Source organism: Poecilia formosa, unplaced genomic scaffold (assembly GCF_000485575.1).
Source record: "Poecilia formosa unplaced genomic scaffold, Poecilia_formosa-5.1.2 Scaffold11, whole genome shotgun sequence".
NCBI classification, from domain to species: domain Eukaryota; kingdom Metazoa; phylum Chordata; class Actinopteri; order Cyprinodontiformes; family Poeciliidae; genus Poecilia; species Poecilia formosa.
In genome coordinates, this window is record NW_006799950.1 from 2,136,208 (window position 1) to 2,157,823 (window position 21,616).

At 39.3% G+C, this 21,616-nt stretch overlaps 1 long non-coding RNA gene across 2 annotated transcripts in view; it reads right to left on the reverse strand.

The window, feature by feature from the left end:
- Positions 1 to 20,608, reverse strand: part of LOC103132222 (uncharacterized) — a 37,048-nt gene extending 16,440 nt beyond the window's left edge. For both annotated transcript variants that reach the window (XR_475524.2, XR_475527.2), the window contains exon 1: positions 20,272 to 20,608. This is a non-coding gene — a long non-coding RNA (uncharacterized LOC103132222). The remainder of the gene's footprint in view (positions 1 to 20,271) is intronic.
- Positions 20,609 to 21,616: the final 1,008 nt, after the last annotated feature.

The following is a 21,616-nucleotide window of genomic DNA, read 5'->3' on the forward strand; positions in this document are numbered from 1 at the left end:
AGAAATAGCATTACTGAGGGGCAAAACCCATCACAATCATAGAAGAGTCATCGTAATACTGAAGGAGCTGCAGGGGTCAACAAATCAGGTGGGAGAATCTGTTGACAAGAGCTTTTAGTTGGCTAATTTAAAAGTTCAGCTTGTGCAAAAAAAAATGGCATGACTATAGAATTATTGAAAGAAAACAGTAAGAGATCTTTGTAGTAGTGGACAAATTAAACATAAAAAAGAAGATGCTCAGGTCATTTAGGAGATCAAAGTTTAACTTTTTTGATCCACATGCAAAATACAGTAGAAGGTTTGAAACCTGAACGAATCATCCCAATAATAAAACATAGAGGTTTTTGTTTAGTATGGACGGTGAACCTCATCAGAGCTTAAGGTTAGATGGAAAATGTTGAGATCAGATTGCATCAGTGGAAGTCCAATGTAAAATACAATGAAGAAACTGCAGCAAGGTTTGAAAAATGATGTTCAAAGGTGCTCTCCAGCCAATCTGACTGAGCTTGAGCTCTGTTGCAAAGAAGAATGAGGTTACAATCTGCATCTCTAGATGTGCAAAGCAGGTAGAAACATGCACTAAAAGAATTGTAATGCTACCAAACCTGTGACGACACCGAGGCACAAGGTACACCACAATTCCTTGATATTAATTTGTAAGAAAACGCTATGATTTGTCGCTTTCCTTTCACTGCAAAGTTATGCACCAGTTTGTGTCGGTTTGTCAGAAAAATCTAGTATATTTTTCTCCAAGGATGAATCATTACAAAAAATGCGAGGAAGCTCAATGGTGCTTATTACTGAATGTTTTTTCAAGACCTTGGGAGTTAAGTAAAAACCAACAGAAAAACATCCCGAGTCCAGAGGTTATGTTAACTAGAGGGTATTGTTGTTCCCTAGATCTCTCGCCTCTCACCCCACCGTAATGAATATGAGGGCCCTAATAGACCCTGAGTCTGACCTCCAATAAGTGCTCAACGCTTGGAAACATGAATTGCCGCCTTCAAAGCAGAGCTACTTCCTGAGTGCTGGCTTTTCGCTGAATGTGTGAAATGTGTGTGCACAAGTGAGAACATACGCACACTCGAAACCAATAAGGCAGAGGTTGACGGGCCCCTCAAGTGGTGAGGAGAACCAGGAGACTCCAGGCTCCCGCAAATTTCAAGTAACAATTATTTATAATTGCAGAGAAATATAGGCTGTGTGCATAACAAGTAGTTGAGAAGGGGAAATAGCATAAAAAGTCAGTACATAAACAAAATAAATAAAATTGTGGTTTCTGACCAATATCTAGTGAAGAGCGGTGATGGACATGCTTCTGGAAATGTAAAGAAAAAAAAAAGAAAGACTGTCATCCTGATACAGTTTTCAAAATTTTCATGTAAAACCACCGCTGTGCTTAACTCGTGTTATTATTATTTAATCTCAAAAACTCCCATCAAAAGAAGAAAATGTTCCATCGTCCATGCCTCCTATAAATTATGTCAGTAAATGTGCACTTTCGCAGGCTTCCTCACACAGGACACAATCAGCTGCAATTAATCTGATCAATGGAATGTTAAACGGCGTACAGGATATGCAGGACTAAGTGCCCTCGAGCCCCATCGAGGATATTCGAGGTGATGGAGAAAAACCATGTCCACGTCTCCTTAGGGGGCTAAATCTCCCCCATGTTAGATAAATTAGTCTGGGTTAGTACCTGGACTTCCTATAGTCAACTTGCAACCTTTTGATCTCTAACTACAGCAAAATGGATCCAAGCTGATGAATTTGTGTTCCCCCGGTTATGATTGATTATGTGGACGCTTCGGATGGAAAGGCCTGCCAGAGTTTATTTTCTGGGATTTTTTTTTTTTTTTCTCTTCCTTGTTTGGTTGGTCTAATTTGAGTATTTAAATAAGCTAAGAAACAACAAAAGGAGCATGAGTGAAGCATTATTCTGAAGGACTAGTTTTCATTTAACTGTAGAGCATGAAGCTGTTGTGTGTGAGAGTCCTGAGAACAGCCCTGAGCTGGACAGTGGGCAGATCCGAACCTTAAACGATGACTCTAATGAATGAGGCAATAATGATCTCGTCTGCAGCGCCTGGTTCCCATACAGACTCCGAGAGACGGACAGCCGAGCTGGAGGCTAAAACACATTGCACAAAGCAAAAACACATGGTGAGAAGGTGCTGGCTGTGTGTGTTTTAAGTTCTCACTCTCCTTTTTCCCCTAATTTGAGGTCTTTTTTTTCTCTAAAGGCAGCTAAAAGCTCTATCCGTTTTTATATCAGAGAATGAACTGTATCAGATATAAATATACATAAATTACCTAAAACTATCTATCTGACAGTTATAGGGGAAGAAAAACCTTCCACAATTAAGAAAGGAAAGGCACAAAAGCTAATTATGAAATGTTTTAAAACCAAAAACAACTTGAATGGTTGCCTTGGATGATGACGTACAATTGAAGTCTACCTATGGACTTCACATAGAAGTAGACATTTAATTTCAGGGATTTATTAGTCCCTACAGAAACTCTGGCTGGGACAAAGGAGGATATGGACTTCACACTGAAGTCCGACTTTATCTAATTAACCATGTAAGGAAAAAGTGAAAGTAGTTTACCTGTAGAGACCTGGTGAAACTCATAATGCCAGTTTGACTGCGGTCTTTTATTTTGTTCAGCACAGCCAGTCGGGATTGTGTGATATGTTGTGGAGCCAGTTTTAAAAACCAGGACCTGTGTTCAGTTTTCCAAACATTTACTGTGGTGTTATCGGTGACGGTGAGTCTTGCTGTGGCCCGCGTTCGTCTTTGTCATCGAACACAGTGCTGCGACATCTCCTCAGTCCCAAGAAGAGAGCAGCTGAAACACTACCCTCAACATGTTATGATGTTCAAAGCAATGCATTAAGCTTATAATACAAGAAGAACAATTCATTAATAAAATGCTCCTAAAAAAGTAACATTTTAGGATTGTTTCACACAGGCCAGATTGACTGAAACCTCATCAAATGCTTTTTTTGTGCCAAACTATCAACAAGTACAATCAAAATAGAGAGCAAAGTTAGCATTGCATCCACTGTCAGCAGGAGCTAGGCATTACTCTGTTTAGAAATGCAGCTAAATGTGACTAATTAAATCACTGACAAAGCTGTGCTTCTTCCAGGTGACATGCTAATACCAATTACCTTGTGTTAGCCTATTCTGTGCTGTAGATGTATATTGAGGGTGATCTGCAAAAGCACTGGATGGGAAAAATATCTGTCGCTAGAAACGAAAACAGATAGAGGTCGACTGATTTTAACCCTGCTCTGGCACGTCTTTATTTCAGAATAATTTCTCAGTTTCATCAAAACAAGACACTAAAAGTTTCTGAAGGTAAGATGATCATAACCTCTAAGTAGCATCCAACCTCAAAAAAATTAAACTGACCTTTTAATAAAAGCAATAATAAAAGTAACCTTTAACTTACATTTAGTGTCATCCATAAAATTAATGTGAAAGGGTCATAAATGCTTCATCAATAGTGAAGCATTTTTTTTGTACATATACTAAGCTCTATATGCTAACGTATTAGTAAAGCCATACATAATTATGCAGTGAGTAGGTTACCAGAATAAATAATAAATAATGCATTCAAATATACTTTCCGCGTGTGACACTTATTGAACTAATGTCTGCAAAGATTAAATACCGCAGATAAAAATATTTTTAAAAGCCAGATGGTTTGAATTTTTATATATATATATATATATATATATATATATATATATATATATATATATATATATATATAAAATTTGGATTTTGGTCTTTATTGTAGCAGAGCCCTTGTATATTTAACTCCTTGAACAAACTCACTAAATAAAGAATTAATACAATCAGATCCAGTTTTAGTGCCAACACCTTTCATGCCCTCTATCCAAAGCCCCACCCCCACGGGTGTTACTATGGAGATGACTAAATTCATATCATATGCATGCATGCATTTGTGTGGCTGATGCGCTCAGGGCTGGGCAGCAGGCGGAGGGGATGAGCGGGGAGAGCAGGGCGTGACACAGAAACGTATTCTACTTAAAATGCTAATTTTACATATTTAATGCCACCGAGCAATTTCTGTTGGGAGTTGAGCAGAGATGCAGTGAAGCAAAAGGAGAAGGGGGAGTGCACTTATACACTCAACGGTGCAACAGGAAGGGGGAGGAGGAAAGCACAAATTCCCTACTCTCCACTTAACTCATTTATTCATCTGTTTGTAACCCTCTCCCAGCCTCTTTTCTCTCAGCTCAGCTCTCATCCCATCACTCTTCTTGGCTCTCAGCATCTTGGCCGCTTTATATAATTTTGAGTGTGCTGAAAGTGAAGTGTCATCAGAACAGGACTCATAATATCTGGAATTTTTGGCTTTAAAAAAAAAAGATAAAGGTGGAAAAAGGAAACCTGTGTTTTGCTAAAATTGTTAAAGGGCCAGTTTTATTATGTAGTTTTTTGTGTATAACTCTTGCCATAATTTTTGATGATTAGTTCAATATCCTGTCGTTCCTCTCAAGGTCTCGTCCTGTTGGGCTCCTTGACCTCAGCTAACAAGCAGCCATCAGTCGTTTCATGGTTGATCGCAGCTGTTCCAGGATTATTCGTGTTGTTTTTGGGGCTAAAGGTAAAACCAGATTATCTCGACTTTGGATCTATCAACTCAGCTGGAAGGCAACAGGACTGGTTCTCACGGAGAGAGCACTAACACACGAATACGCACTCTACAAAACACACACACACACACACACACACACACACACGGAGTTGCATTTTCGTCTCCTCGAAGGTTGATTTCCTGGAGACTTTTCTTGATCCAAATTATAACCCCTGCTTATGTAACAGTTCTTAAACCAGCACAAAACTAAGTCCTAACCAAATCTATGGTTTAATGGTTTTAATGATTAATGTCAGAAGAACTTTTTCCAGTAAAAGTTCTGCAGAGGAGGGTAAGAGTCCTCAATGTGGTTGTATAAATAGATTTAGGTGAATGCAGAGCAATTACTAATCCCCAATGTCGCTCAATCAACGCAACAATTACCTTTAACATTAAATAACAAAACGATACTCTTTAAAAGATTTTAGTGTGCCATTAGTGAAATATTGTAGATATACACTTGCCTAGCTAAGATTGTAAACTATATTTGGTTGAAAATATCTCAATTGTGAACAAAAGTTTCAATATAAATTTAGCATGAAAAAAAAAAAAACAATTGATCAAATTTCTGAATTTTGGATTGAAGGTTTTAGATATATTTAAATATGTCTAGATGTGATAATCTACTGAAATAGTTAGAAGCGTTTACACTCCTAACTAGCTGCATAGATGGTTGGGCAGAACAAACAGTATGTCTCTGTCATCCATTCAATCCCAGGGTCACCTTGTTGTTGTCAGTGCTAACCATCTACAAAGGGATGTTGGCTCATCTACAGTAACTGTATTGAGTATTCAGGTGTGGAGTTATGAATCTTGCCGAAAATGTCTTTAAAAAAATACTTTTCAAGTATTTATTAGACAACCTTCCAGTCATTTATCCCGGGAGGAGAAGTGATGAACTAGGTCTAGATCAAGTCTCACTGATGCGTGTGGGAAGTAAAGGTTGGCCCCCGTGGGCTTCATCTTGTAGAGAAGATACTGTAGCTCAGACTGACGGAGCAGTAAATCCTGGTTTTGACAGAAAGATGTTGGAATGCCCAAAGCCCCACAGCGGGTTGTGTATGGAGCAGCATCACTGCTGTTTGGTCCCAGCCATGAAGGGCTAAACTGCACAGAGGAAACAAAGAGACTGGTATAAGAACTATTCAATCCCACAATGCACTGCATTAATCCACTTTCAGTCTCTAGAAGAAGGAAGAGGAGTAATTTCAGCAAAGAAAATTCTGTGATGTCATCTGAAGTATATAACTGGAACAGGAAGGACTTCCTCCTCCATCTGTCCACAGGCTGCATGGGACGGGACTTCTCACCTAGATCAGACCTCGCTAGAAGAGCAGGACAGCTTCTTCTTAGAAGCCCTGGATCCAAAGTAAATATCCAGTCTACTGTTTGTGTTGGGGCATGGCCAAGAAGCAAACTGCTGCCATAAACAATTAATATTATTACTGCACTTAAAATACACGTAGGTCTTAAACGGATTCATAAAAGCAAAAACATACGCTTCTTTATATCTGCTTTAAGCTGCCACCTTGGGAATCAAGTCAAGTGAAGTTTATTTGTGTAGCAAATTTCAGTAACAATGCAGTTCAATGATAAAACAAGCAATAAACATTACATTTTGTCAAATGTTATGAAAATGATCAAGCAAGAACACATCAATTATGTTGATCAATGTTGCATTTACTACTAATTAAAGCCTAATATGTTTTAAGACAAAATCTTCTAACAAGTTTTTTAAACTACCTGTTATTTTAACATAAAGCTTTAACAGTCTGTTCTACTTATTTATTTATTTATTCATTTGCAAACCAGGGCAGAAATCATAAAAAACGCCTTTATAAAAGTACACTATGCTGCATATAAAACCAGTTTAGTCTTAACTGGAGCAGCCTTCTGTATCATACTGGCTGTTCACCCCAGCTGTAGAGCTTAATGGAGTCAGTCAGTCCTGGGTCTCTCTAGCTGATGAAGTCCATGGCTGGATGGAGCCACTGACAATATGTGATCCTGACAGCAAAGCAATCTGCCTCTAAAGTCCCTGGTTTAACCGTCAGCAAATGTGTATTGGCCATTATGTGTGTGCATTTGACCCAGCCAACTGACTTTTAATTTCCAATCTGTGTTTGCCTGTCAGACGATGTGGAGTTATTTTAACCTCAAAGACCCACGTCTGTGAACCTAGGGTTTTATAAATTGGTGGTTAGCCTGGGGTAAAGATCTCTCAGCATAGATTGTCACTCCAGGGCTGTGAGTGATGGTGATGGGGCAAGATAAAAGATGTACAACATCCGTACCTAGAGATTAGCCTCCTCTTTCTCTATGCATTACTTCATGCTTCAAAATTGTGGCCCAAGTGGACAGAATAATGGTAACATTAGAAATTTAGGGGATTTTTGCTTTACAGCAGCACCGTCATTTCTGAGTGATGCCCTCATGGTCATTAAGGACTCAAGTGAGCGTGCCATCTTGGCAGTCACAGATGTCTCACCACTATTTTAGTCTGAGTAAAGACAAATAACATAGGATAAAACTGACAGGTTAACCTTTTCAATTATCTTGTAGCCGTGAGGAAAAACACGGTACACTGTTGATGCAATGTGGCATGGGGACAATTGAAATATCATTGCACCCATATCCCGGGGCGTACACACACTGCATCTCTATGAGACACAGTATAAAAATGCCCAAACAAAACAGCTGGAGCTCTGTTCCAGTGCACGTTTGAAAAGTTCAACTCGCCAGTTTCACTGCTCTCTCTGTGGGATGGTCCTCAATAAAGCCATCCGCCATAAAGAACACACGCACACAGACACTGCAAATCTCTATGAGTGGCCTGCTAGACAATCCTCCCACAGGCACCAGTCCAGCCCATGAGGTCATCGCCTGCCGAGACCCAGGATTATAACTCCAAAGGAACCCTTGGAAGCATGCAGTTATGCGTTTTGACAGCCCAGCAGCCAGATTAATCCCACTGTTTGCTAACGCTAATGCTAAGCTAATATTAGCTTTGTGGTGAGCCTAAAGGTGTCCTTTTCAATAGCCGGGAGGCTAAGCTTTGGCAGGCTAAGGTAGAGCTATTCTTATTTGCCTTGCTGAACCTCTGCATTGTCAATTCAAATGATTTAACTCAGCATGAGAGATTTATCATCGTGTAATAAGCTCAATGCCTAATGCTAACAGAGGCTCACTTTGGTCTAATGCAAGATTAAAGATGGTCATATGCAGAGGATTTGGCTTTAACTAGTTTAACAGCTCAAGGGAAAAGTGAAAAGGGTGAAATGGAAGAGTACAGCTTTAACAGTGTTGCGTACACCCATGAATAAACCTCTTTACCAAACTGAAATAGCTGATGTTACAAGTAGTATTACAGACTCCTGCATAGATATTGCAACTTTTTTTTTTTCCCCTCATCTGACCAGAGTCAGTTGGTTGAACTGATCTTACTTAGGGGTCTCAGCATAGAGAGGATTTTACACAAATGTATGCAAAGCTTTTAAGACTTCACAATTCTACGCTATTGTGTGTTGGTTTATGACATAAGATGTACCGGATGTTTTGGTTCTAATGTTACAAAATGTGTATGAGTCTGTTTTGATGTCCAACCTGTGAGCATTATCTGCAGAACATCTGATTCCGGTTTAGTAAATTTTGTGGCATTTATTTAAAAGTAGCTCAAACTTCTAACTTTATGAAGTACTTAAAATAATGTGTTAATTAATTTCAGGTGTTTATGTTACATTGATCTTTTTTGTACCATTTTTATGTAGCAACCCTGTTATTTTAAGCTTTAAAATGGCTTTAATCACAAAAGACAATTAGGAAAGAAATATGTGGGAATTTGTTAAAACTTTCACAAGAGGCTAAATTCTAGTAAATCAACATTTCCTTTTTAAGAATACAATTCATTTGTTGTGTATTTTTTTTATACATAAACAATTAGTATAAAACATTCCTGTAAAAATGATCCTATCCTCAGTATGTGTCACCCGTTAATGCTTCAACTACTTGGTGGTTTTAACATCAATTAAAATCCCAGCACCACTTGCTGAGCTGCACTCTGCATTGTCATATCGTGTTGTGTGATCTTCCATGGTGATGAGTAACGACAAAAAGCATCAAAGTGTTTCTCTGCAACACACACAGACACAAGCACGCACACACAGAGAGAGAGAGAGAGTGAGAGAGAGAGAGAGAGAGAGAGAGACAGAGAGAGAGAGAGAGAGAGAACACAAGCTCTTTCGCTTTCATGCTGTACATAAACGATGCAGACGTGTCCCTAGCATACCGCCATTACAACAAACACGGTTGTGTACACAGCTTTTAAACTAAAGCCACACACATGCCTGGACAAGCAAACAAACTTAAAAGATCAGATCTGGCAGAGCAGTTAAATGGGAATCCTTAAGAAGATGGTTGAGTTCTCTCACACAACTCTCTCTCTTCTTTTTTATTTAATACGTTTTGAGCTTCATTCTGTCTGTGTCGACGCATCTCATGGCAAACAGGCGGCGGCGGCCAACGGCTCTGTTCAGTGGCATCTCATGTCATCCCAGAGCATCTGCCTCCCTCTAATCGGCTCTGACAAAGCAAATACCTCTTGAGAGTTTATGCTGCTTGGTTCAACTTGTCAGTTGACTTCAAATTACAGAGCAAATTGTGCAGGATTAAGGTTCTTTGCCTTAACAGTCATGAATGGTGACAAAACCTAAAACAACAATAAATAACTAAAAAAAAAAATAACTAAAAAAGCTCTAGAGATGATCTGGTACAGATTTTTGATACCCAGAAACAATTTGAGCTTTAAGTGAGCATGTTTCACACACCATAAAGCTGATAATAAAGCTTGTCCCCATCTTGACTGTTTGTGTGTGTTCACTGATGCTGACAGTGTGCGTTCACTGGTGCGTTCACATACTCTTGCATGACAGCTAAAGTAGCTCTGTCTAACGGCCCTGATGTTTCTTGCCATTTGCCTTCAGGGATTTTTTTCCTCATTCTCTCTCTTCCTTGCTGACTTTTAAAGTGTTCCTCTGCTTTTTTCCTATTCTCCCTGAGGAAACATGACCAACAAAGCCTGGCATTATACAGAGCAAGGCCAACGATCCCAGTGTGCATTTAGTGAGCCATCATGGCCGTAGACTTTTGGTCCATTTACACAGGATCTCGGTTGTAACTGTGCTGAGGTACAATATTAGATCATTTAGTGCTCTGAATGCCACTGTTTACAGGGATGCTGTTTACAATCTCTACACTGTAAATAAACAAATAAAACATTCAATAAGGAAGCAGAACATACAAACTAAAAAGCACAGATTCTCTCCCAAGGCCAAGTAGGGTAATCCATTCTCCTCTGGAATAAATTGAAATGAACAGCATTGGCCACTACTATAACCTCAGTGATTTTTATTTCAGTAATAAACATTTTTAATCTAATCTGTTTGGTCTTTTTCCCCATTTCAAAATAAAACCTAGATTTTTATTTTTTCAATGATAAAGCTAAATTTAATCTACGTCCAAACACACATTTCCCTTGGAAAGTGACCTACTTTTGTAACTAAACAGCTGATCTTTGCTGACAGTTTTACAAAAATACAAACTGGCACTAATGTGCATGTTCAAACAAATAGCAATATAATTGCATGCACTGATCAGGCTTAAGTGTGGCCTCTTAAGCGCCCACCTATCCATTAACTTATGCTTTTCTGGGGTCGGTTCGGGGAGGCAACAGCCTAATCAGGGAGGCCCAGACTCCCCTCTCCCCAGCCACTTAGGCCCACTCCTCAGAGGGAACTCCAGGACGGTCCAAGGCCCATCAAGAAATATAGTCCCTAAAGCTTCTTCTGGATCTTCTCCCGATGAAGACCAGACACCCGAGCCACCTAAACTGACTCTTCTCGAACGAAGAGGAGCAGCGTCTCTAGTCTGAGCTTCTCACCCTGTCTCTAAGAGAAAACCCAGAAATCCCCCGGAGGAAACTAATTTCGGACGCTTCAATCTTTATTATTCACTACCAAGATTTTATAATCACTGATGAGGATAGGAACATAGCTCAACCGGTAAATCTCTCTTCACCACAGCAGAACCTCATCCCTGAGCCCAAAAAGACACTCTACCCTTTTCTGGCTCATGACTACGGTCTCATGTTTGGATCCTCATCCACTTCACACTCGACTGTGATCTGCTCCCACCAGAGATCATGATCTCACAAAGCCAGTAGGACTTTATTATCTGCAAAAAAGTAGAGACCTGATCCGAACTCACTAAAATGGATTCCCTGAACACTGAGGCTGCTTCTAGAAATTTTGTTCTTAAAGGGAATGTACTGAGTCAATGACAAAGGGTAACCTTTGGAACCCAAGTCTTACCAGAAAAGAGCTTAAGTCATACAAAAGTAACTTGCAACTTATTGCTAGCAATATGGATCAAGCTCTGGTCTGGCACTGGACTTACAGTGACCTTACTGTATGGGGTACAGTACGGACCTGTACCCCATCCTCCTGAAGTACCCTCGACAACACCACATGAGAGACACTGTCAAATGCCTTTTTCAAGTCCACATAACACACACAGACTGGTTGGGCACACCCCGCTGCACCCTCCAGGACCCCGCTGAGGGTGCAGAGCTGGTCCAGTGTCCCACCAGGATGTGGTTATGGTTGGACGAATAAGTCCAATCCGTGGAGGTCCCACTCAAGTTCTGCTGTCATCTTAGTGCAAGATACAACAGCACACTTTCATTCATCTTGCAGAGTCCATGCCTCGATGGGCCAGAGTTGTTATGGCAGCAAAATTGGAACCAGCACACAGTTAGGAAGTTCATAATGATATGTATGATTGGTTGAATCCAAATAAGGATGAATTCTGGGTAAGAGAACATGTAAACATCAGTTTGACAAGGACAATGTTCAAATAGTTACACTTTTGTACAAAAAAGGAGAAGTTTGGTAAAAACTTAGCCTTTGTTGTCAAATGTTAGGTTCCAGTTCTTTTCTAGGCAGAGCACAAATGGACTTACATCTGTGTACCTAATAGCAGTGCTGCATGCACTATTTCTCAGCATTGCATAAGGAATAGAAGTAAAATGGTCTTGAGCTGCAACAGAATGAAGCACAACATCTAATGCCTCAGGGACACAACCACTTAAATCAGCTGCATTTTACTTCACCTCCACCTACGAAAACTAAAAGAATGAAGGTTGAGGGGAGGGAAAGATGAAACGGTTATGACTGAACACTGTAAAGATAAGCTAAGAGCAGTCCCTCAAAGAACAGATAAAAGAGACAATACCAAGTGGAGAGCTGAGAATAGCCTAAAATGTTTATTACATGTACTGACATTTATATTGAATGACATCTCAACTCGAGCATTTGACTTTGTCACCCCGATTTAACATCAGTGAATCAGACATATTTAAAACTCTCTCGAGTGAAGCTTTTGACTGTCCAACCATGAGTAACTCAGAGATGCCTGTAAGGTTTCAAAATAAATAATCTCATTTGCTCGGTAAATGACTAAATACGTTTATCTTGTTTTTTTTTTTTTTTTTTTCCCCACAAATGCACCATTTGACAATTATTTGTTTTCTTCCTCTATTAGTTTTGCTTATTTCTATTTTTAACTGCGATGAAAAGTACCAGAATAATGTTTTTTATTGGGTCACATCTACAGTATGTAGTGAAATTGCTAAGGCGATTTTTCATAATGCAGATTTAATTGGAGCCAAATGCAGGCAAAAGGTGGCAGCTAGTTCAATGGAAAAAAAAAAAGATTTAATTAAGAAAACCAAGACAAACTTACAAAGATTCAAATGTGTAACGTGCAGGGAGGTAATCATGGTGGAGTGTAACAGAATGAACCAGTGGAGAACAAAGGAACCACAGAGGACACAACACCTGTATGCCTGACAATCAGTCGCTTCAAACTGCTTGGCAGGAAACATCAATCACATCAAGCTGTGCCGCATCACTGCTTAAAAATAAAAAAGAACGGGGTGGAATGGAATAAAAGGAGAAAATTATGAAGAAATTGTGGATAAGAGAGGAAAGGTCACGACACCAGTTTGGCAGGGTTTGATATTGAAAAGAAAAAGCTAATCAAAAATCATTGATATAGACTGAGATCAAAACCTTATACTGTTGCAGGTTTTAGAGCCATCTTGTCCAGGCCGAGTTCTCAGTAATGCCTTAGCCATTCGTTCCTGAGTCTTTTCAGACCAAAGATAAATTTGCCTGCATAGATTACATAATTCCAGCGCTGGACCCAAAGTTTGTCTTCTTTAACTTATGCACATGGTTAGCCTATTGCAAAACCTAAAGAGCAGAGACAAAATGACTAATAAAACCATCACAAACTTTTAGTTAAAAGCCTATTTGAAAGTATCAGGTTCTAAACTGGCACACCGGCTTTTCCTGTAAACGCATATCTCTACACGGTGTAGCTATCTGTCTGTGAGAAGCTGCCGACATAAGTTGCCCGAGGAAATCAGCATAATCGCACACAAATGGTGCAGAGCTGTGTCAAATTTCACACGTACCGTTGCTGCTTACGGCTACTCCGTCCCAGCCTCTGACCCCTCGGAAACCAGACACTGCCTGTTGTAGGCAACAATGGCAACAATGGCACTCATACCAAATCAAAAGCAGATTCTGTCTTTAGAAATCATGAGCAATATAAAAAAAGAGATTATCACAAATACATGAGCACAGCATGGGAATCTCAGATCTTAATTTGCTAGCAAAAAGACAGGTTGTTGTTTTTTTTTTTTAATCGGTCCTATGTGTCTTGTAGAATTACTAGATCAAAATTATGTGAAAGGAAAATAAAAAGTATACCATCTACAGTATTTGTTGACAAAAGACTAGCCAGGAATAGCATCAGGCAAAGGGAAGAGCCCAGGAACTTTTTCAAAACATCCTAATCTCTTTTTACAAGTCTGCGCTTGAGAATGAAGAACATCACAACAAATAAAGGGAAGAGGAGGAGATAAACAAACTCAGCACTGATGAAACTGGCACTTGTTAAAAGAGCGAAGCTGGCAAATTAGTTTTGGGGTCAGACCGCGGCTCTGTTCCATTGTCCACCTCGACACAAGTTCGTCATGCTCCTGTGGGAAAAATCAAATAAAACAATAGCAGCGTAACAGGAAAGATCAGTCGGTGTTCCAGTTAATCCTTGTGATGGCCATTGTAGGAGTCATGGATGGGTAGCCATGAGGATGTTTAGTAAAGGAAGTGACTCACAGACTTTAGGAAGAAATTGGCCACATTAGTTTCAAAGCTTTGTTGGTATTTGAATTAGCGCCGATGAAACATATTCCTTTATTTTTGCTTGTCTGGATTTAATCTGCCAACTTAATTCTGACATTTCGTGACTCTGTTGTCAACGAGCTGGAAAAATCCAAAAGGCAAACGCTCCAGCTGTTTGCCAAATAAACTACTAAAGGTCTCCCTGTTGACATCTTACAGCAAAATACGAATGTCTGTAAAAAATGTTTAATTTCCCTTGAAAGCACGTCTGTATTTGCTCTTTCTAGTGTACTTAAACACTTCTTTCAGTTTCTCATGCACCCTGTAACCTGCCTCCCCCTCATGCACATACACAAAGTCTACTGTTTCTCTGCCTTTACGCACATCCAGGGTAGAGCCTGAGTCTGTAATTGCTGCCACTGTGGTGTGGACAGACAGGTCGAATAGGGATTGGAGATGACGTGCACCCATTATTACTGGACCAAGTGCTGTTTTTGCAATTACGGAGGGGTTTGGCTGAGCGTGCTGAAGCAGACTTTGGGATTCTCTATTCAGGAGCCGTTTCAACTCCAACTGGCTGAGCAGCTTCTGTTGGCCCCGGACAAAACAACACTGGGCCGGGCCTCTAAATGTACCAGAAGATTTGTACTGATGGACATTTGAAAAATCAAAAAAAGAAAAAAAGCATACACACCAATGGAGGTAGGATACAAACGCTGGCACGTTCTAGGTTTTTGAAAGAGCTTTAAAGTCTGTCACACCAAGTCTAGCAATTTACTCAAGCTGGAGGCAGAAACTGCTATTTTCTGTTTGACTTTTAAGAAAACTGACTAGTCTAATCTTTGCAATGCCCCACTCAGACTTGATAGTACTGTCTGCCCTGACCAAAAGACCACAGGTGTGAATGCACCTCAGGACAGATTGAGCAGAACTTCACTCAAATCATTTTCATTGATCATTTGCGGCGTCACTGTCTTCACTATGAAAGCAAATCACGCTAGTTCACACTGAAAGAGTACTACTGATCTGAATTGTTCTTACACCCATGTTAAAATTAGGCGCTGTTCCTTTAAATACAAAAGAAAATAACTTTTAAGAATACCTGCATTTCCACTGACCATATAACTGCGCAAACTGGAATTCCGAAAATATAATTTGCTTAATAGAAACGTATCAATTTTGGAAAAACTCACATTTTTTTTGTTAAATAATTTTGCCGCTTCGTTGAGGTGGTTTTTCAGCTGCATCAAATAATGTATTTAGTGAAACTCCAATGTAAACACTTTTCTTTTTCTTTACATCACAGACATGTGATCAACAACCAGATGTTACTACAGGCAAAAGAGACGAAGTAGACAACAAGAGGTAGGAGGATGATGGCCTGGGATATCACCGTGTGTACAAACTTATTCACAAGATCTTAATTGAGTTTTTCATTGAATGGAAACACCCCAATTGCAAAATTGTGTTTTTTCAACGTTAGCAGAATGTCAAAAAATGTTTTGTCCTAATCTGTAATGGAAACACAACTACTGTTTGTTCACTTACCCCCTGCTTCACAGCGGCACCCATTTTGACGTAGTTCTATTATGAAGTATCATCGCTGCTGAAGAAACAGCCTGTGGATGAAGTCTGCGTTGCCTGAGGGACACGGCAACGTGTCTATCTGCATCCTGAGCAGGTAGCTGAGGTCTAATTGCTCTTGATGGTTTTTAATGTCAGGTGTAAACCCTCAGGTTTAAATCTGTCCATTTGTATCAGGACCAGCAAGGATTTGTGTTAATGTCATGTCTGAACAGGCCTAATGTCAAAACAAATGGGGGTGACGAAGAGCTGATGATTCTTAGTGTAATATGCTGAAATTTGTTGATGACTTTTTGTTAAACAGACTGTTAACATACTTGTCCCTTGTTGAAAACATCAACTTTCTTCAGTCACTGCCCAATTAACAGTAATTACAGACGTCACTGCTTCAGGTCAATAGTCTAACATCTTTTTTACATGCTATCGAACATCATCCCCAATGTTTTCGCACCTATGCAAAGTACTTGCAATTATACTGCTTGATTCCCATTATTTCCATTGGTTCTGCCTTTTGCATGTATTGGAAAATTCTAAAACCATACAAAGACCTAAATCCACTCTTAAATTCACTCTACCCTATCATGACAGGCTGAGTGAAATATGTACATACTGTCCTTGTGCATATGATCACAAAGCCAAGTTTTCTGAAGTCTAGGCATGTATTAGTTCTGCCCAGCAGGTCAGTAAGAGAAGGAGGCAGACTAGGAGCCAGCCATCCACTCAGGCATGAGAAAAGTTTGAGTCTAACTGAGCCTATACAACCTTGTGCTCAGGCTAAGGTTGTGGCTGTTGTGCCGGGAGCCAGTGGCTGCAGCGTACCTGCAATCTCGCTGATGATAATACAACATGGCAGCCCCGAGGGCAGAGCCCATACAACTTTCTCAGCCCTCTTAGAGTAATTGGTGACCCCTGAACCTGCCCTTCGTATAAAAGGAGGGAGGGAGGGCAAAGGAGAGGCAAAAAGAGGAGGGGTGCGACGGGACAAGGAGTTGTCAAACCAGACACTCCAAAAGCGGAGACAGGGCTAAACAGCAGAAAGAAGACCAGAGGCAGGAGAAAGGGGAAAATCAAGAAGACGTGAGTCAGGAGGAAAAGGTTAATCTCTTTAACCGAGGATAGTTTGAAAGTTCATAGACAAAGGTCTGCAGTGTGGTCGTGTGTTTCAGTTCTATAAAACAAACAGAAATAACTAATCACGTCAACTCTGTTTATGAAGCTTCCTTTTAAAATGCAAAAGGTTAGAAACATTGGAGAAAACATTTTCTCCAATGTTTTCTCCAATTATAGTTGAGTACAACTATAAGCATATACATGGCCATGTACTGTTTGAGGACACAAAGTGTACCCAAATCTAGACAACAAATAAAATTCTGTTGTGGACCTCTACAAAAGCCATAATAACATCACTGTACGCAATTGCTTTGGTTGGCAGAAGTTTCTGTGGTTTAGCTAATTAGCAGAGCAAAATAAATGGCAGAATGTAGCAGATAAAGAAAATCAACAGAAGAAGGAAATCAGAATGAATTTACAAACTGGGTTGTAGAATAATGTCTCATAGATTTGACTGTGGCAAAATTCGGAAGCAAGATCTAATTTGTACAAAAATGTTCTAATTTCACCATTTACTTTGGAACAAAAGTCAAACCCAAACACAGCAATTGCGAATCTATATAGAGTAGGTAACATTTTGTGTATTTCTTTATTCAAGTAGTTGCTGGAATCAGATGCTATTCATTTTATTCCCTTCTGTAAAGCATGTAATTAGACTTCCTGACTGAAAGAAGTTAGTGTTCAGGTTGTTGATAACAGAAACTGATATTGATGAAACTATGACTAAATTTGTAAAACATAAATATATTTTTTGTAGTTTTAACAAAGTGCTATTGTAAGTGGTCAACATTTTATGAGTTTTTTATTTTTATTTTTTTTTTTTATCGTATCTGTATTGTTTTACTTTCAGGAAGTGATAATATTAATTTCTGCCGAAACAAAACAACAATAAAGCAATGACCTACAGTTTGAACACTATTGCTGACCTGCAAAGGAATAACACCACTAGTAGATAACAACACATCTATATGAACTTTGTCTTGTTTGCAAACTACATATATCACTGTGATTATCCTGTACCTATATCCATAAAGCAATTCATTATTGGATCAAAAGGCTCTACTTTGTGTTATGGGGAGTGGACATCAGTTGGTTTCAAGTGCATTCATCACTCTGGCCTTGTCTATGTGGGTTTTCTATGCAGTATGAATCCATTTGTCTCTACTGATGGAAAATAATTGCAAAGCAAACAAATCATCTCTGCCACATTGAGCAGGCATCTACTCCTGGGGCACAGCAGCTAGATAGCTGCAGGAAAGAAAGACAGACCGACACTGAGATGAACGTGAAAAAAGAAACCAAAGTAAAGGAGGGGAATAGAAGAGGTTCAGAGCAGAGTGGTGTGGCATTTGCATTATATATGGAGAGTATTAAAAAGTGTTGTGTTAGAGACACCAATGCAGTTAGATTGAAAGTGACTACAGAGTGTACAGGGGAGACCAGAGAGAAAGGGAGAGTCTGTGGCCTTGGTGGAAGTGTGCCAGATGGAAACTCACTTCAGAAACATAAGGAGGAGACATCTGGGAGCATGTTGCCTTGGAACAGAGATAATTATAGCACGATGCAAAAAAAACCCAAAAAAAAAACCGCTTTTCAAAGAAAACCTACAAATGCAATATGCATATGCATCTTTATGTTTTCCGACTCTAATACTGGAAGCATATGTTGTTGATAATGCAACAAACTAAAAAGGAACAGTAAATGAGATGCTGCTCACACATCAATAAACACTAAAGACATCTATTTTTTAAGGCAACCTGAAAGAATTAAAAAAATGACTGTTTTGGAAACATCAGGTTGCTTAGCTAAGATTTACACAATGAGTACAAAAGCCTCAATGGCTTCCCTCATTTTCTATAGCAATCTTTCATATTATAAAACAAGCATTCACTCTGTTGTATGACTGACTAGCGCTAGATGTGCTATACTTCTGCATGTAGCCAGTGTGATAAATGACAAGAAATGTTTCTTAGAGTTTAAGATTAATAAGATTAACTTGACGCCCTGATAACTGACGGAGCTCAGTTCCACTCCACCGCGTTCAGCCATTTTTGTAGATCTAAAAGCATCAATACAATCATCTACCAGCACAGAAACTTTTATTCTCAAGTTTATCAGAGGTGTCAGCGGTGGAAGACTTGTCCATCCAACCTTACATGTTGGAGCCAGAGTCTGACCCAGAGTAGGAAAATGAAGACAACCTGCAGAACTACGCTTTCAAAGGAATGCATTGCAATGGTGTTTTTACTGCATCCTCTCCATCCATACCAACTACCTACCCTGTGGAACATAGTTTATCTATAGTGAATAGGGTAGCATGTCAGACATATATTAAAATATTAATGCTACCTCAATATGAATGAAGTAAACAAAGCCTTGACATAATTAAGAAGTTAGCTAATGGGAGTGTCAAGAAAGTCACTGAATGCATTTAGATCACGAGTTCCCCAAGACAAAAATTGCAAAAAGAAAGAAAATGTATTATTTCCAAAACATGCAGTACAGTTATATCCTCAAGAAGGCCGCTAGAAGCTAGCATTCAGCGCTAAGACAAACGGAAGGCTCAATGCTAACAAACCAATGGTTAAGATGTTATTGTCAAAACACAAAATTCACATCTAAAGTAGGTCTTGCTGTCATTTTAGCGTTATTAGCAGGTTTCAGCTTCTCATTTCTGTAAAGAGAAGGAACAGACACCTTAATCAGACCGAAGTATTTCAGAAAATGCCTCTTGATACTGGATGTGGTTGCTGAGGCAGTGGTTGATAAGTGCTCCAAAAAAACAGACTTCCCCCACTGGCGTTTCCCAAGAAATATAAAATTTAACCAAACACTTTGAAGAGGCTCTGATGCCAGGGGATAATATAAGTAATCAGGTCTGTTAATGCACACTATTGTGGAACATTTTGACTTGTTACAACTTCAGCATGAATGAACTTGGACTGCAAAACCATGGCAAGGAAAAAAAGTGGCAGATTCACAAAACTGATTAGCCGAAGTCATAACGTTGTTTAGCAGTTCCACAGCAAATGTGGTGAAGTCAAGCAAACATTATAGGCATAAGAGAAAATTTAACAGATTGAAAAATATAACCCGAAAAGAATATAAAGATATCTACTCAGAAAAGGGAGAGAATAGATTAAAATATTTTGGTTGCTAAAGTTTTTGCTGTTGTGAGATGTGTTCTTCCATGATGGTTTACCTTCGTGGCACAAACAAAAAAAAAAACTGCTTTATAGGCAGTTTCTGGATGTCTTTTTTATAGGAGAATATGAATTTAGGTGGAATATAAATTTACAGTGCTGAATAAGATTTGGCTTACGTAGTTCTCATGTGATGTCATGTCACATTTCCGAACTTTGTAACTGACAGCCATCTTGGCAGGCAGGTGTCATTGATTAGCTGCTACAACAATAAACAAGCCACAAGCTTAGAACTAGCTCTGGCCTTCTTTCATATCTTAACAATTTAAGTGCATTACTCGATTATAATTTTTGAACATTATACTAATCTCTTTTTAACACCAAGATAAATATGTGATATTTACTGTAGTACTTACTTCCGAAGACGTCGAACTACCAGAATTAGCATAGCTAATATAGCTTCCATCTGCTACGACGGACATGAAGCCTACGTGTACGTTACTACAGGTACTTACTCTGCCAGTCACCACAATCTTGTAGGGAAAGGAGTTCGTACGACCTTTACAAAGCTGTTTGCATGGATTTCAGGCCGCGAAGTTCGTGTAGGGAGGTTGGAGGTAGCTTGCTTGCCCACATCTTCTGACATGTAACTGTCTCATAGAGGTCGTTTCCCACAGCAGCGGTTTTGTTGATATATATTTCTCTTCCACATTGGTCAGTTGTGTTAATCTACTCTATTTTTGTTGGTGTCGAAGTCATGGTTCATCTATGCTTTGTGCTGCGCTTGTCTACGACGATGGCGTGGATCACTTCCGGTTCAGACTTGTTACACAAGATGATCTCTGGGTATAATGCATCTGTGTTAGTTTTGCATGACCATGGATATAGACTCTAACATTTGATAGGTAAAGTTAGTGGGTAGTGAATCAATGTGTACTATTACTAAGTCTGATCCACCTTTTGCGTATTTTAATTACAGGTAATATTTTCTAAACATTTAAAGTTCCGTCATACAGACAGGACATTCGATACAGTTAAAAGGCAAATGCAGTTTTTCAGATTCTTTCTATGATCACCAAAGCCTTGAAATGAAACAACCTCTTTTATATCTGAATATATCTGGTCAAATGATTTATAAGTTTGATTGCTTCACCTGGTGTGAGGATGGGGAGATGTGTTTTTACTGCTTTATATTGGAATATCTTACATTGTATTTTACTTTCCAGGACAGGGCAAATATAGAGTTACATATTATTTCTACAAATCACTTCTGTTCAAAATGGAAGTGACTGAAGTCAGTACGTGTAAAGAACACCAAATGCTGAGAATTCAGTGGTTGATATGGTTCCACGTCATTATCACAGAATCTTTCAAACATGAACAAAAATCAAAAATTTAAAGAAAAAAGGTTTCTGAGGCCTCACTCAACAATAACTGGATTCTGGAGCCAATAGGTCAATCTCAATGTGAATGTCCTAAGGAAAACTTACAGGATAGAAACCAACATCATGGACAAAACCATGTTCTTGGTTCTCACTTTAGGCCACGGAATGCGTTAACTATCAGCTTTTGCAGCAACAGACGTTTGCTGAAAATCTCATCTGATTTTCAGGTCACGGTAGAAGTTTCTACCCCTCCCGACCCCACTGAGGGACAAGGGTGTTCAGAAAATGGATGGATGGATGGATGGATGGATGGTAGAAGTTTCTTTTAAGGAAGAAACTTGTTCATTTTTTCACAAAGTATGCAGTTATTTGAAACAATGAGATCCTCGGGTAAAAAGTTGAAAATTGGGTGTGGGGGGTGTTTTGCACAACAAACGGAACACTTTGCTTTCAAGGAGGAAAATCAGCACATAAT